Genomic DNA, 17,810 nt, shown 5'->3' with positions numbered 1-17,810 from the left:
AGATGCAGGTTTGATTGAATTAGATGTGGATTAGATTTTTTTCCATCCCTATTAAATAAGTAAATAGAGATTTGGATGGCATCATCGATTCTATGGACATGAGTTTGAGCAAACTTCAGGAGATAGCGAAGGATAGGGAAACCTGGCATGCTGCAGTTCATGGGGGCACAAAGAGCCAGACACAACTTGGCAACTGAGCGACAACTAATTAAATTTTTTTTTTTCTTCTCCTGAAAAGTATGCATAAAATCAGTAGATCCTTACATCTGATATAAAATTGTACAATGTGGGCTCATAATATCTCATAGTGTGATTATTCTGGTGCATCTAGTGATACTGGAGATTGCTCAAGAGTAACAAAATAGAAGGAACATGAGATTAAAAATAACAGCCCCAAATTTAAGTATATAAGCTGCTTAGGAATCCTGTTAATTAAGAAGAGCCATACAGATGGTTCAGAACATTTCAAATCCAAAGTCTAGAAGGCTCAAGGAAGTCATCAAGATCATGTATATAAACAAGGGATCCAGATGATGCTATTAACATTTTGCCTTAACCACTTCAGATGTAAAATGCTGGATTTTAAGACTGAACTACAGGCAAAAATAAAAGTAAAATCAGGAGGCTTCCCTTGTGACTCAGCTGGTATAGAATGTGCCTGCAATGCAGGAGACTTGGGTTTGATCCCTGGGTTGGGAAGATCCCCTGGAGAAGGGAACAGCTACCCACTCCAGTATTGCTGGCCTGGAGAATTCCATGGACTGCAGTCCATAAGGTCACAAAGAGTTGGGCCTGACAGAGTGACTTTCACTTTCACTTTCACAGGCAAAAAGAGGTTAATGCCATGTTATTGAATATGGCTTCTAACTGGCATAGTGAGCAAAATATCGATATAAGTATTAATACATACACATGTTCACTTTAAAATTATTTTTAAACTAATAGACATACAGTTAGTTTGCTATTATGCAGCACTCAAAGACAGTGTTTTACTGAATATTGGGCAATAGTATAATAAAGGAACATCAATAGAAAGATGTTTACACATTTAATGAAGTACTGACCTTTTATTTGTTTGACCTCAACTCCTAATCCACAGTCCTAATAAATGCCTGCTACTGCTTGAAGATTTTCATTGATCCTATAAGTCGGTGTCCTGAGTTTTGTAAAAGAAGTTTTTGCTGTTCAGTTGCTAAGTCATGTCTGACTCTTTGTGATCCCATGGACTGTAGCACGCCAGGCCTCCCTATTACTCACCATCCCCCGGATTTTGCCCAAGTTCATATCCATTGCATTGGTGATGCCATCCAGCCATCTCATCCTCTGTCACTCCTTAGACTCAATATTTTTATATTTCTACACTTTGGAATCTCACCCGGTGAAAAGATTATGGGCATTTAGATCCCTGGATTCAAGTCCTAGAATGCAACCTGACAAGAAATATTCTGATAATATTGTTTTAATATAGTTATATAGACACAACCCTATAAAAATGTGAAATATGTTTTAAAACTAATAATGTGAAGCACAGAAAACATTGACCCTTTCTTTATCCTTAATCCTCATCAAAATTATGAAGGCTCTCAATTTTCTAAATTAAAGATTTCTTAATAATGTAATTTATTTAATAATTTGATATTTCATTAAAATGCACATTTTGATGTATATATAAATGTATTTTAAGAAATACATAGGTATGTGTATGTAATACATACAATCAAATTAATTGTATTCCTTTTTAAAAATTATGCCTCCAAAGAAATTTTAATAAAGATATCTGTGCTACTAAAATTGCTGAAAAATTGGTGAAATATTTAATTGGGATTCACTGTGCAATGTGGATTGTAGCCCAAGAGATTATATTATGATCCAAATAGACTTCAATCACTCCAAATGTCTTATATCTATCACCCACACAATATGGTTGGTGAAAAGAACTTAGTAAGCTTTCAAAATATTTGTTAAATGAATAATGAGTTAGCATAATCATAACTCTGTAAAAGGTATTTTTTCCTCTAGATTTTTTAAAATTTAAAAAACAGAATAAGCTGTATTAATAAGTAGCTCAATCTGTTTAATGATTAAACTAATTTGAAATATATGCCATTAAGTTACAGTTAGTTTTTTAGAGAGTGAAAAATTTACCTAGGGTGATTTATGATTCTCTCTGGAATATATTAGATATAGATATATTTGATTTGTAAATGTGCAAGTCTAGGACTTCTTCTTAGGTGCCCTCTTGCCAACAAACCACACTTACTTTTCACTCCTCATATTTACCCTAGCAAAGGTTGTACTTATTGGAATGGGCACCAGAGATGGGGTTACACTCAGAAATGAGTAAGAATAATGTTTTTCTAACTTCATAGTAATTTTCTTATGAACTTTAAAGTTTAATAGTGTGTAGTTTGGGTAATGTTAAAAGACCTAGTTGTGAAAGTTAGCCTTGTCAAACAGGATACATTAAACAATCCTATTTCTGAAATAACCTGCTGAATTAAGATGACTGATCCAAACTGCACATATTAACAGTGTATAGCATGGAATATGTTATGAATCTCACTAACTTTTAGTTTTTTCATAGTTCACTGGGTAAAATTATACTCAAATAATAGTTGTCTCAGATGTTTGTAGTGGGGATTAAATAACACAATCTTTATTGCAAGAGCTCAATACTTTATTCTCCTCTGCATACACTGTTACTTGCTACCTCTCCTTTTGCACAGACCAAATATAGCACTTCCAACCTGTCCTAATCACACGTGCAAACTCTTGTCAGTTCCTGTTCTCTTGGAAATCAGCGCGGCAGGAGTTAACTACATCTGGCTTGACCAGGAATATCTTTGAAAGGGCTTGAGTGTACAGGAGCTCAGCAAAGTTCTGGTATATTCTTGGTGTATTTTTTTCTCTTAAGTGTTTAGCTGTTTATGCTCTATCAGTTTAGAAAAATCTCTTTGAAGAGGATTCAGTTTCAGTACTGTATAATGACAAGAATTATCCTCATTTGACAATCTGATGATTTGGAAGGTAGAGGGTAGTATGTGTTTTTTTCTTTCTTTCCCCTTTTGGTTTGGTTGTCTTCTCAATTAACCTCAAGATTAGTATCACACAGTTGAAATGTAAGGTAGATTTCCACATATCAGAAGCCTGGATTTTGAGCCCAACATACAAAACCTGCCTTTTGCTCTATTTTTCAACAGAATCAATAACCTGGTTTCTCTTTATCTTTGGACATTGGAATCTGGCTTCACAATATAAGGAAAATCAGAATCCCGGTATTTGAAGGTTTTGGAAAGTTTTATTTTGTGCACACATTTATCTTCCTGTAGGTCTAAGAAGGAGTTTCCAAAATAGCATAGTGGCTGAATCAACTGTAATAAATTGTTTTGGACGTTTTATCAGCAACCATTCCCAAGAGTGATTGTTAATATGACATGATCCTTGCCCAGATTTCAGGGCTTGAAATAAGATGCTGGTGGCAGGTAAGATAAATTTGATATATCAAAGAGGCTGAGAACCTTTTGAGAAACTATATATAGCAGAAATAGATTTTATTTTTAATTTTATTTATTTATTTTTTAGCCAGCAGGGAAATACTCATCTTTCTTAGCAAGGCAAGTTCCATCAGGGTCAGGAACAAGCACAAACATTTTAGTAAATGAGCAGTAAAACTGACATTCTCTTCTCTATCTAACAGAAGCTAATAGACGGAGGGATAGTAGCAGGCAAATTGCCTGAAGAAAATTTGTTCTTATCTGTTATAATTTAAATAATGTGGAATTTCCACATGTGGGGTTATCTACAGTCTTACTAAAAATTATGCCCAATGATGTGTTTTTTTTTTTTAAGTAGAAGGTATTCTTTTTTAAAAAAATAAATATTTATTTTTGACTGCACTGGGTCTTCACCTCTGCACTTGGGCTTTCTCTGGTTGTAGCGAGCAGGGCTACTCTCTAATTGCACGGGCTTCTCATTGCAGTGGCTTCTCTTGTTGAGGAGCACCGGCTCCAGGGCGCAAGGGCTTCAGGAATTGCGGTTCCAGAGCTACAGAGCATAGGCTAGTTGTAGCGCATGGACTTAGTTGCTCTGAGGCATGTGGGAGCTTCTCAGATCAGGGATGAACCCAAGTCCTCTACCTTGGCAAGCGGATTCTTAACCACTGGACAACCAGAGAAGTCTCCAGATGAAGTTTTTATATGCTCACTCAAAGAAATATTTCCTTTTTTAAATATGTGTAGTAAACCTATAGAAATGATTTTCCGTATTAAAGACTTGTATTTGAAAAATGACTGACTTTGGGGAAAAAAAAATCTATTTGCTGAATAATTCAACAATGTGTTTTCTATGTGTTTGCGTCTCTATTGAGAGATGAAATCCATATCCACTCTCACCTAAAGTTTTGCAAGAGCCTCCCAGTTACTCCTCTCTGGACTTAGCTTTTCTCCATTTATAAATCCTTTCTCTATAATATGAAGAATAGAGCATCAAAAATGCAAATAGAATTATGTCACTCTCCTGCTTTGAACTTTTCTCTGAGCATTCATCATTTCTAGAAATGCCTCTAAGAGCTTCCCTTGTGGCTCAGCTGATACGGAATCCACCTGCAATGTGGAAGACCTGGGTTCTATCCCTGAGTTGGGAAGACCTGGGTTCTATCCCCTGGAGAAGGGAAAGGCTACCCACTCCAGTATTCTGGCCTGGAGAATTCCAAGGGGGTAGCAAAGAGTTGGACACCACTGAACGACTTTCACTTTCACTTCCTCATACCAGCGTCTCAGCACTCCATGACTCAGATGTAATCTTTCTCTTCAAACTCATCATCCACCAGTCTCTTACTGTATCAGCAGTGTGTCAACAATTCCCAAGACTGATGCATTTAAAGATCCACCTTAAATCCTGCCCCCATCCTGTCACCTCCAACTCATGTTCCTCATTCCCTATCCGTACCCTATCTTAAAGATCTCGATAAATTAACTTTGATCTTGGTTGTTACTTCTAACATCGTTGTATACCCACCCACTCCCACACCAGGTTGGGCTTAATGTTCTTCTGCTGTACTTCTGTAATATTCTGGAAAATGCTGAGCTACTGCACTGTACTCAAATTATCTTTTTTTTCCCCCTGTGAATTTTCCTCTCACCAGACTGCACATTCTATAAGGAAAAGAGCTTATTTACCATTTGTATTCAGGACTTAGATCTTTGCCTAGCATATAATTGGTGCTCAACCATTATTTCTTAAACAAAAAAGACCTGAAGTTCTGGAGGAGGAGATGTTTTCCATTCAAATGACTTCTTTGGAGAAAAATGTATGTGGGAATGGAGATGAGGAAGACGTGCTTTTAAAGAGAAGTCAGATTTCTTAGCAATTTGACTAAGAAAATTCAGGCGTAACAGGTATGCGTACATATAATTTCTTACAGTAGATATTTAGAATGCAGGAAAAAAATGCCTCCAGAAACAGATTAATATAGAAAGAAGATGGCTTATAAAGCCTAAAAGTGCACGGAGCTTTATCACCCCGCAGTCAAATATGAAACAGTCTCTAAGAGTCCCTTCCTCTTTCCCCTTCTTTGGTCTCCACGAAGAATTTTGGATGAACCATCTCCAGCCTTAGGTAGAGAGAATTTTCCCTATGTTTCACTGGCATGGCCATTCCTAACTGTTGGCAGACAAACACTGAATAATGGTTTATCACAACATTATGGTTTACCTTAACATTCTTTAAAAAATAATAATGGTTTACCTTAACATTCTTTAAAAAATACAGTTTATCCTTTTTTTTTTTTTTAGAGTTTTTTATATGGATCATTTTTAAAGTCTGTATTGAATTTGTTATAATATGACTTCTGTTTTATGTTCTGTTTCTTTGACCAAGAGGTATGTGGGATCCAAACTCCCTGACCAGGGATTAAACCCACACCCCTTGCATTGGAAGGCAAAGTCTTAACTGCTGGACCATCAGGGTTAAGAAAGTATTCAGAGTCTAGCTGAGAATATCATTTCCAAGGTGTTATTTAGAATCTTGGGCTCATTCAGTTTGGAGAAAACACTATCACCTCTCTCGCCTAACTTAGTTTGGTGGAGAATGAATCAGTTTTTCTGCTCTTTGATCTCTTGTCCCATGGTTAGGATTTATTTAAAAGAGATGCTGAATGGCTGGCTATTTTATGAGATTTTTCTCCAAGCAGATGTTCTATTAAATTCTTGTAGGACTGAGATGGATGGCAGAAAGGGGACTGGGAAGAAGGAAAGTTTTAGAAAGAGGCTGAAACCCAAGCAGATTGGACTTTGATGGTTCCTGATACAGTGACAGAAAGAATAATGGGTGAATCTCATTCTGTTTGGTTGGCAATTTATTGGAGTGTAGAATTGTCAAGCTGATTTCTGGCTTTCAAGTCTCTGAAACAAAGCAGAAACTTGCCATGATTGGTGCTTAGATTATCTTCTGTGATTCAAAGCCTGGGATCTGAGAACCCTGAGAAATTTCTACCAAAAATAGATGAAACACTAACTCAATATGAAGATTTGGCTCCTCACATTGGAAGTAATTTCCCAAGCACTTTGTAAAATGACTTGGCACATTCTGGTTGTAAAGTAAGGGAAGAGAATTGCTATTGCCTATTGGTCCAGAAATCTGGCTTGTGTAAGAATCTGAGTGTCCTGCTGGGATAATTTTCTTCCAGGGCTGATAACCTTTTGAAAGAGGGATCATGGATCATTAAGGCAAATGTGAAACTGATAGCCTGGATAACTGGGAATCCATATGGTGGGGAGGCCTTTAGATGCTCTCTGTGGCCAGTGTTGCCAACGCTCAGAGATCAGATATGAGGCAGTTGCTGAGAGCAGGGCTTGAGTTCAGAGTTCCAGAGCCTATGGTGCTCAGTGGCCAAGTTGTGTCTGACTCTTTGCAGCCCCCTGGACTGTGACCTGCCAGAATCCTCTGTTCATGGGAATTCTCAGGCAAGGATACTGGAGTGGGTAGCGATTTTCTTTTCTAGGGGATCTTCCTGGACTAGGTATTGAGCCCTAGTTTCCTGAATTGCAGGAGGATTCTACTGTGCCACCTGGGAAACCTTCCAGAGCCTATATTCAGTATTTTTTTTAAAGCATAAAAAATGACAATATGTATACAGTAGGTAAACATCTGCATGCATACACCATTGTCTACAGGGATTTTTATCCTTCATTTCACATGTGAAGAATTTAAAACTCAGAATTATTAAATAAATTATAATGAAGGGTTAAGATTAAAGTTTACACGTATCTGATTCAAAACTCATAGTCTTTCCACGATGTGTAGCTAGGCTTCCCAAATATTGCTTGGCTACCTGTATCACAACTGTCTGGAAACATTCTTTAAAAAATACAACTTATCGTTTTTTTTAGATTTTTTGATATGCGGCATTTTTAAAGTCTTCATTGAATTTGTTACAATATGACTTCTGTTTTATGTTTTCTTTCTTTGACCAAGAGGTTTGTGGGATCAAAACTCCCCGACTGGGGATCAAACCCACACCCCTTGCATTGGAAGGCAAAGTCTTAACCACTGGACCACCAGGGAAGTCCCAGTACAGCTTGTTTGACTCACTCCTCTGCCTTGTCCAAGATTTTAATTTAGTAGGTCTTAGATGAAGGCTCTGAGATTGATATTTGCTAATCACATGCCAGGAAATATGGATTTACATCCAGATTGGATGCCCCACGACACATCACATAGTAAAGATAAGGGAATGGGGTAGGAGTGGAGACATGCAAAATCATGATTCTGTCACCACATGTGTGACATGTGACTGTGTGCTGAGCTAAATAGAGACTTGCTTTCTAGTCAACAAAAGCTTCACCATCCAGTGCATTTATTCTTCTAAAGCAGTGGTCCCCAGCCTTTCTGTCAGTGGTTTGGGGATGATTCAAGCGCATTGCCTTTATGGTTCACCTTATTTCTCTTTTGTGGCAATCTCAGGATATTCCACCTTGACTTTAGGGTTAGGGTTGACGCTCCTATGAGACTCTAATGCCGCAGCTGGCCCAACAGGAGGCAGACTCAGGAGGTAATACAAGTGGATGGGAGTAGCTGTAAATACAGGTGAAGCTTCACTAGCTCACCTGCTGCTCATCTTCTGTGCCAGCTGGTTTCTAACAGGGGCCTGGGGACCCCTGCTCTAAAGGCACCATCTCTGTGTTTTTGGATTACTCAAGAAGCACCATGTCAAGATGGAAAGAACATAGTCTTCTCAGGAACACAGATTCAAATTCTGATTCTGGCTGTTAACAGCTAGTTATCCTCTTAAGTATTAAGGCAAGAAGCTCATATGACTTGCTCAATGTCTATTAGCCTCATCCATAAAACGGACATAATCAGTTGTATTGGGTTTCTACCAAAGCCATGAAAAAGAACCACAGCCTGGGTGGCTTCCCAGGTGGCGCTAGGGATAAAGAACCTGCCTGCCAATGCAGGAGACTTAAAAGACATAGATTCAATCCCTGGGTTGGGAAGATTCCTTGGAGCGGGGCATGGCAACCCACTCCAGTATTCTTGCCTGGGGAATCCATGGACAGAGGAGCCTGGCGGGCTACGGTCCATAGGGCTGCAGAGGGTTGGAAACAACTGAAGCAACGTATCCTGCACATTCTGGAGGCTGGAAGTCCAAAATCAAAGTGTCAGCAGGACTGGTTTATTTGGAAGGCTCTCTCCTGGACTGATAGGTGGGGGTCTTCCTCTAGTGTCCTCAAATTGTCTTCCCTCTGTGTCTGTGTCCTAATCTGGTCTTCTTATCAGGACATCGGTTATTTTGGCTTAGGGCCCATGGTAATGAGCTTATTTTAATTTAAATACTTCTTTAAAGATCCATCTTCAAACACAGTCACATTCTGAGGTCCTGGGTGCTTAGGGCTTCAATATATAAATACTTCAGGGACACGGTCCAGACCATAATATCCACAGTCAACTTAATTTCAGTGGTTATTTTAAAGACTGAACTAAATAACATACATTAACCTAGCTTATAAACTATAGTTGTTAATTTTTTATTTAAAATATTAAGATTCTCTGTTAGATTATTACATAAGGATAGTTCAGATTATGCTAGTAAAGCACAAACATCAAAATGATATGATCTTTGGTTTAAGTTAAATAATTATCCCCTTTTATCAAAACAGATTATCTTCTATATATTCTTTCTTTGTCTGCAATTACGGTTAGTTTCCAACCAAACATAGCTGGCTAGAATAGGCTATAAGAATAAGTAATTTGAAGTGGTAGCCTAATTTTGTATGTGTGCATGTGTGCGCACACACACACACACACACACACACACATCTCCTAATACTACACACACACAGCTTCATATAATTTACTAAGGAGATAAAGAGCTGAGCATTTCTACCTGCAATTATGAAAGCATCAATGCTAAACAGGCAGGATAAAAAGTAAAAATAGCTTTATTGAGCTCTTATTTTATGCTAGGCATTACTATCATAAGCATTTAATGTACAGGATTATCTAATTGAATCCTACCTCAAACTTTTGATCCCCTGGAGAAAGAAATAGCAATCCACTCCAGTATTCTTTTCCTGGAGAATTCCATGGTAAGAGGAACCTGGTGGGCTACAGTCCATGGGTTTGCAAAGAGTTGGAAAAGACCAAGTGACTAACAGTTTCACCTCAAACATTATTGGTACTATCTTTGTACTCATTTTAAATTGGAAAAAAAAATTAAAGATCAGTCAGAGAAATTAAATATTTCCCTAGGTCACATGAGTAGCAGAAGAGCTGGAATTCAGATTTAGTTTTGCCTGAGTTCTGAGCCTGAGTATTATCAGCCAAAGGCATCATCCTTCACCAGTTGTCCCATCATGCAGCTGTATTGGGTATTAAATCATTCATTTTTCTACTTGAAATTAGGCCCACTGAGAATGCTGCTGTCCGATGCCTAAGGTAATACAATTGTGTGATAGCAGATTTTCTCCAGTAATACACCAGAAATCGAATGTGCAGGACCAGAACATGTGATGAAAACTCAGAGTTCAGACCCTGCTATTTTAAACACGGTTATATAAGGGGCTTATAAAGTGTGATTTCACATTTATCTGCTTTTCAGAACAAAAAAGTAATACTCTAGTGAACATATCACACACACACACACACACACCATTTAAGTTTCAAAAATAATGTTAAAATTTTTCAAGGGGACCCAGTTAGTTATATATCTGTTTTAGATACCAGCTGTGTCCTACAGTTTGAATTTTAACTCAGTGAATTTTTGTTTGGGGATTTTATTTCAACAGGTAATTTCCTCTGATGTCTAAATGAGAGAAACTCAGGAGAGAAAAACAAGTTTCATTTTGACTCAGACGTATTATTCAGAGCATTTCTTAAAAACAGAGCTTAATTTATTGTTTTGAACAATCTGAAGTGAAAACAAGCAATAAATTTTGTTCTGGGCTCTTCTCCCTCTGGTAACTGGCTTATATCATAAAGTTTTATTTTACCTGAATTTTCTTATTGCATTTGACGATCAATCATAGTCTCTAGTGTATTCTTCTCTCTTTTATGTACATGCTTTTTTTTTTTTTCCTTTTCCCTCTGCTCTGTTTTTAGTCTGTGGTTGTAATTCAACCTTCTTCCTTTTTTTTTTTTTTTTGGTTTTGTCTTAAGATTCTTAAACTAAATTTAATTCTAGGAAATAGTAACTTGTTGAGTGCTTGCTACATGTCAGGAATGGAGCAGAATTGTGGCTGTCTACAAATGGGCATATCTGCAGAGTCATGAACTGCTCATGAAACCCAGCTGCATTTTAGGGGGTCATGCTTTATGCAAGTGCAGACTCTATCCCTTGAACTGCCTGATCCTTTTCTTAAGAGGTATCTGCTGGAATAGAACTCCTGTTTTCAAGGTGGATGTGCCTGCATGTGGTTTTCATAACTCCTTATGGAATTTGGCATGAGAGCTTTTTATAAATGTTTGGTTTGTGTATTTTTTCTTGTAACTAAGGCTACTGTAGAAGTGATCACAACTTGTTAGCTAAAGCTTGTTATCCATCAGAAGCCAGGCAACCCATTTGGTGATAGATAACGCTTATACAGCCAAAGTGAAATAACTCTTTTGTTGGAGAACAGAGGGTGAAGACAAGGTAATAAATAAAATTGTAACATTGAAAAATTACTCTTCAAGAAACGCCAATCAAGAAATAACCAATAAAAGAAATAAAGGAGGAAAAGAGAAATTATTCACTTCCCTCTTTTTCTTTGTTTGTGATATCTGTGAACCAAGAATGCTTTTGGAGATGTTAAATTCATTAAATAAGGAGGACATTAGACTGAAATGACTCTAATGCCTTGGTAGCCTATGTAAGTCAACTGAAGCCTTACCCAGTCAGTTCCTATAAATGCACTTCTATCTGAGAAAAATTTAAACAACCGATCACAAACAGCCAGCTAGACTTTCCAAAATAAGGTGATCACTTAGACTATACTCAGTCAAATAATTTCCTTGATTTGCTTCAGTGACTACACTGTGGAAGTCTTTCCTCTGCCGGCTATGGGCAGAACATTCCAGCCTCAAAATTAGCTCAAATTTCAAACCCATATTTGCTCAACTAGACACTTGAAAATGCTAATGTACCTCTTAGTTCATCTTTTAAGAGACAGAAGCATGATTGGACAGGAATTAGAAATAAATCTTTTTAAATAATAGTAAATGATCTGCTTGGTTTAATTCATGCCAGGGACTATGGTCTTGATTCCTAGGAAGACAAATTAATTCAGTTGGAGTATGCAGAATAAGAACAGTTAGGGTGGAATTGAGGATTGGAATATACAGATTCAGATGATATTTGACGCCTTATTCCTTTAAGATGTGTTAAAAGGGGTTGTATACCTGATATTCTTGGAATGTCTGTTTTGCTTTTGAGAACTTGATGAGAAATATTTTGAAGACAAACTGAACTTAAGGTAAAGATATGAATACCTACCTGATCCTTTAAGCCTCCACCGTACTCTCTGATTCCATGAGAAAGTGTCACTGCTCTACTTGAAGATGCCCCAGGATTGAGATTATGACCAAATGAACAAAAGAAAATGTCTTTACCTCTTATGGACCCCTGAGGACTCAGGTGGGAAGGAGGTCCATTTAAACCTAGCTGCTCTGAGGAAGTAAGAGGGAGAATATGCCCAATATTGACCCCGGGAAAGGAAAAATGACATGGAGACAGCTAGAGAAGCAAAAGGGATCCTTTTTGTTTAAACCCAAAGAGTTAATCACTCAGTCATGTCTGACTCTCTGTGACCCCATGGACTGTAGCCCGCCACACTCCTCTTCCCATGGAATTCTCCAGGCAAGAATACTGGAGTGGGTAGCCATGCCCTTCTCCAGGGGATCTTCCTGACCCAGGGAAAGAACCCAGGTCTGCTGCATTGCAGGCAGATTCTTTACTCTCTGAGCCACCAGGGAAACCTTTACTTGTGTTACCAGGGGGTTACCAAGCAGAAATGTTAAATCATGGTGGATGGGGCTCAGAGAGACCCAAGGAGAGTATCCACTTTCCTGCCTGTGATAGGATGAGTCATGGCCCCCAAACTTATCCAGGTTCTCACCCCTGGAACCCGTAAATGTTGCCTCATATGGCAAAAGCAATTTTGAGGATGTGATCTTGAGATGGGAAGATTATACTGCAGAAGAGAAAGTCTTGAGATGGAAGCGGAGGGAAGTAGGATCAGAGAGAAAAGATGCTACATTGCTGGCTGTGAAGATGGAGGAAGGAGCTGTGAGCCAAGGAATCTTAGGCATGTGACTCTAGAAGCTGGAAAAAGCAAGGAAATGAATTCTCCCCTAGAGCCTTCCAAGGGGGCCTGCTGACACTGTGACTTCCCTTCAGAGAAACTGATTTGTGTTAAGTTACTAACTTTGTAGTAACTTGTTATAGCAGCAATCAAAAATTGGTATGTCCTTGTAAAGAAAATTAAATAGGGGGACTTCCCTGGTTGTCCAGTGGTTAGGACTTTCCATTCCAGGGCAGGGGTTGTGGATTCTATCCATGGTTGAGGAACTAAGATCCCACATGCCTTACAGCCAAACCCCCCCCAAATATAAAACAGAAGCAATATTGTAACAGATTCAATAAAGACTTTGAAAGTCATCCACATTAAAAAAAAAAATCTTAAAAAAATCAAAGATTAAGTAGGAAGCTGCCCCCTAAATGACTCTGGATGATTCTGCAGTGCAGACTTATCCTGACCATCGGTGGTCTGTGGTCCACAGAGATTTGTTAAATACCTTCAGAGAGAGAGAGAGAGAGATTTTCAGTGACTTTTAGAATTCTCCACCTAAATATATTTATGCTGAAACTATTTATATGTTTGGCCTTCAGTCATTGCCTTTACCTTACTTTTCTTTTGCTAAAAAATTGGAAAATAAAAACCTTTTCTCTCTTTTGTAGCCTTTATAAGATGAGAAAATGTTTCTTTATATCTGAAGTACAGAGCTTGAGAAAATGCTGCTGTTTGTTAGAAAAGAGATGATTTGTGACCAGTCAAATTTAAAATGTGTGAGGGATCTGTAATAAAGGAGTTAGTTGTGCGGTGTTGAACTCAAAAGAATGGGCTACCACTTGGACCTTCTCCAGTAATTTTAGCATTTGGATTAGTGAAGGATCTTTTCGGCCATTTACTAAACATTTTAAATGAAAGTTAAGCTTTATTTTAGATTCAACTATATTTCCTTACTTTTTATAGAAACTAGTAATGTGAGAAGTATAAAGTTTATATATGTATATGTATGGATGAATCTTAATATAGAATGAATACTATCAGTTGTTATTTGTTTGTCTGAGTTTTCAACGAAAGCTTTTTTTCCTTAGATATTTTTTTCTGATTATAATTATAAGATATTCTCTGTAGGAACTCAGATTGGATATGGACCAGGACACAGGAATTACATAATAAATATTTGGGATTAAAATAAAATTATGCTCATAGAACTGTATTTAAGAATCACAGAGCTCTTTTTCCTAATGACAGTAAAAATATATTTAGTCAGGAACTTTAGTTATAGACTTTAAGAATTCAAAGCAGAATTCAGAGACAGAATTTGAGTGGTATTAACTATATAATGTAGCTAGACATTGTAATTAATGTACAATTTTTACTTAGGCAAATCACCAGTAGAACTTGAAATCAGTCTTTTAATACTCCACACATAAACATAATTTTGGATCATTGCCAAATTAACTTTTTGCTGTTACAAGGAATCAGTGACTGGAATTACCTGGGTTGTGTATTTAGAAGAAACTGTTATGCAAGATGCTCAAACTTAAGACGTTAATGTTCATGGGAAAATGATGTGAAGATTTATGGGTTTTGTTAGTTGTGGTAATGTACTTAGAGTCAAAACTGATTACATAAGCTTATGTATTTGCAAAAAAAAAAAAGAGGGTACAGAAAGTTGTTATGTATTTTCTCTAACTTCTACCAAACGAAGAAGTTGATGGAATGGGTTATATTCTGGATTTGACGTACTTTTCTATTTAACATGAATGAAAGTGGCAACAGTGTGCAGGGTGAAGCCACGATGTCTCTTTCGCAAGCATGACTGAGTGACCTGGAGAGACCCTCTGCTGTGGTGACATCACCGTAGTCATGAAATGAATATGCCTTGTGCCTGGCGGATGCGGTAACTGTCAGGCATCTTCCTGTTTTAAAGCCAGGCCTGCGTTTCCTGGAAAACTGCCTGGTAACGGCACCATTCAAAATTTTAACATAGACCCTTCTGATTTAGACTCAAACCATTTATACCCTGTAGTGGTGTCATAATTTACTTTTAATGTCAACTCATTTAATGCTACTGGTGCCTAGTGTTGTGGTAGTTTCCATGGAGGAGATGAATAAATTGGTATTTAAATTTATGTTTTTAGAACTTTTGCCATTAGGAATCCATAAGATTTAAGTGTGCAGAATAGAAAATAATGATGTGAAACAAAAAAGCCTCCACATAAGTTGCCCTTACTTCCTCCTTGGTTGCCCCTGAACCATCCTCTAACTCTCTCAAACTCTCTGTCTGTACTTCAGCAATATGGGCTTTATTTCTTTTGCTTGAATTCTCTTTGTGCAGCTTATAGATACTTTGTATAAGCTTTTCCACTGGTGGGTACTCTTCACCCCCTGCCAATTCATTTAATTAACTTTTTCTCTTTGTTCAATGTCAGATTAAACATCACTTCTTTGGTGAATTGTTTTCATGATCTCTCTTCCTCCCCATCTCTTCTCTCTTAAAAACATGTAACTATATTGTAACTCATATTTCAGCTTTTCATTATATGTTTATGAGATTAAGAAAAAAAACTTTATATCTGTTTTCTTCAAAAGATTATAAAATCTACTTTCTAACACCATACACAAAAATAAACTCAAAATGGATTAAAGATCTAAATGTAAGACCAGAAACTATAAAACTCCTAGAGGAGAACATAGGCAAAACACTCTCCGACATAAATCACAGCAAGATCCTCTATGACCCACCTCCCAGAATATTGGAAATAAAAGCAAAACTAAACAAATGGGACCTAATGAAACTTAAAAGCTTTTGCACTACAAAGGAAACTATAAGTAAGGTGAAAAGACATCCCTCAGATTGGGAGAAAATAATAGCAAATGAAGAAACAGACAAAGGATTAATCTCAAAAATATATAAGCAACTCCTGCAGCTCAATTCCAGAAAAATAAATGACCCAATCAAAAAATGGGCCAAAGAACTAAACAGACATTTCTCCAAAGAAGACATACAGATGGCTAACAAACACATGAAAAGATGCTCAACATCACTCATTATCAGAGAAATGCAAATCAAAACCACAATGAGGTACCATTACACGCCAGTCACGATGGCTGCTATCCAAAAGTCTACAAGCAATAAATGCTGGAGAGGGTGTGGAGAAAAGGGAACCCTCTTACACTGTTGGGGGGAATGCAAACTAGTACAGCCACTATGGAGAACAGTGTGGAGATTTCTTAAAAAACTGAAATAGAACTGCCATATGACCCAGCAATCCCACCCTGGGCATACACACGAGGAAACCAGATCTGAAAGAGACACGTGCACCCCAATGTTCATCGCAGCACTGTTTATAATAGCCAGGACATGGAAGCAACCTAGATGCCCATCAGCAGATGAATGGATAAGGAAGCTGTGGTACATATACACCATGGAATATTACTCAGCCGTTAAAAAAGAATTCATTTGAATCAGTTCTAATGAGATGGATGAAACTGGAGCCCATTATACAGAGTGAAGTAAGCCAGAAAGATAAAGAACATTACAGCATACTAACACATATATATGAAATTTAGAAAGATGGTAACAATAACCCTATATGCAAAACAGAAAAAGAGACACAGATATACAGAACAGACTTTTGGACTCTGTGGGAGAAGGCCAAGGTGGGATGTTTTGAGAGAACAGCATGTATATTATCAAGGGTGAAACAGATCACCAGCCCAGGTTGGGTGCATGAGACAAGTGCTCGGACCTGGTGCACTGGGAAGACCCAGAGGAATCGGGTGGAGAGGGATGTGGGAGGGGAGATCGGGATGGGGAATACATGTAACTCCATGGCTGATTCATGTCAGTGTATGACAAAACCCACTGCAATGTTGTGAAGTAATTAGCCTCCAACTAATAAAAATAAATGAAAAAAAAAAGATTATAAAATCCATGAATGTAGACACCAAATGTATATAATTCATCCCCATTTGACTTCAAGTCCCTTGCAAATTCCTTGGCTAACTGTAGATAAATCATAGGTATGGGTGAAAAGGTTGAAGCTTAGTAGTGTTTTGGGGATTCTCAAAATGGAAGCTCAGTGCTAGTGGGCTTTAAGATAGTCCAGGAGGATGAAGAGGAGATGCTTGGATAAAGCATGGTTTTGTTTTTTATGGCTTTAGGAAAAGCATAGGTGAGAAGATTCTTGAAGTGGTGAAGTATTTAAATTATAGGCTTTCGAACCAGGAAGCCTGAGTTTGAATTTCAGATGAGCAAATTATTGGTAAGCTTTGGGCATTTTATTTCCCTTCTGTAAGACTTGTTTATTCTTAATCTCTGAAATTGAAATAATACTGACTTGCTTCATGAGCTGTAAAATAATATTTTCTGAATTTCAATCATTTGCAATCTATCTTTACAATTTTTGAATATCTATGATTTTTCCTTTAATTTTGCTTTCCCTCTCCTTTGTAAAATAATATTTTCTGAATTTCAATCATTTGCAATCTATCTTTACAATTTTTGAATATCTATGATTTTCCCTTTAATTTTGCTTTTCCTCTCCTCTTTTTTCCTTTGAAGTTAATCTCCTTTTGAACTAGATAAAATCATGGTTTTGTTCTGCTAGCTATAGATTTTCCAGTATATGTTAAATATAGACTTCTCTATTTGAAATGTTCATAATACATCTGCAAATCACCCGTAATTATCCTGTGTGCCAATTAGAACAAAGTATAGCAGTAGAACAGCAGTATAGAAGAGACACCAAAACAAGGAGATTTGATAAGTAGGGAGCACACAGAGGAACTCAGATCCAAACACTTTATCCTCCCAGAGTTAAGTCCTTTTTGAGACTTTGCCCTTCTCTGAATATAGGTCAAAGGTGAAACTCTCAGACAAGAAAACAAAAATGTTGATTGCTTTACTTAAATTTACTTAAATTGCTTTACTTAAATGTTGATTGCTTAAACTTACAGTTTTCAAAGAAAATATCATATATGATTTATAATTCTTAAAAGCCTGTTTATTATGATCTAGTTCAAATTTAGTCATAATCT

General features: G+C 37.3%; 1 protein-coding gene across 2 annotated transcripts in view; it reads left to right on the top strand.

The window, feature by feature from the left end:
• LRRC4C (leucine rich repeat containing 4C) overlaps positions 1-17,810 on the top strand; it is a 1,342,213-nt gene that overhangs the window by 88,597 nt on the left and 1,235,806 nt on the right. The gene's annotated exons all lie outside the window — the stretch shown is intronic.

This window comes from Cervus canadensis, chromosome 11 (assembly GCF_019320065.1).
Source record: "Cervus canadensis isolate Bull #8, Minnesota chromosome 11, ASM1932006v1, whole genome shotgun sequence".
NCBI lineage: Eukaryota > Metazoa > Chordata > Mammalia > Artiodactyla > Cervidae > Cervus > Cervus canadensis.
Note: the sequence above shows the minus strand (reverse complement) of the source record. Positions and strands in the feature narration are given on the sequence as shown.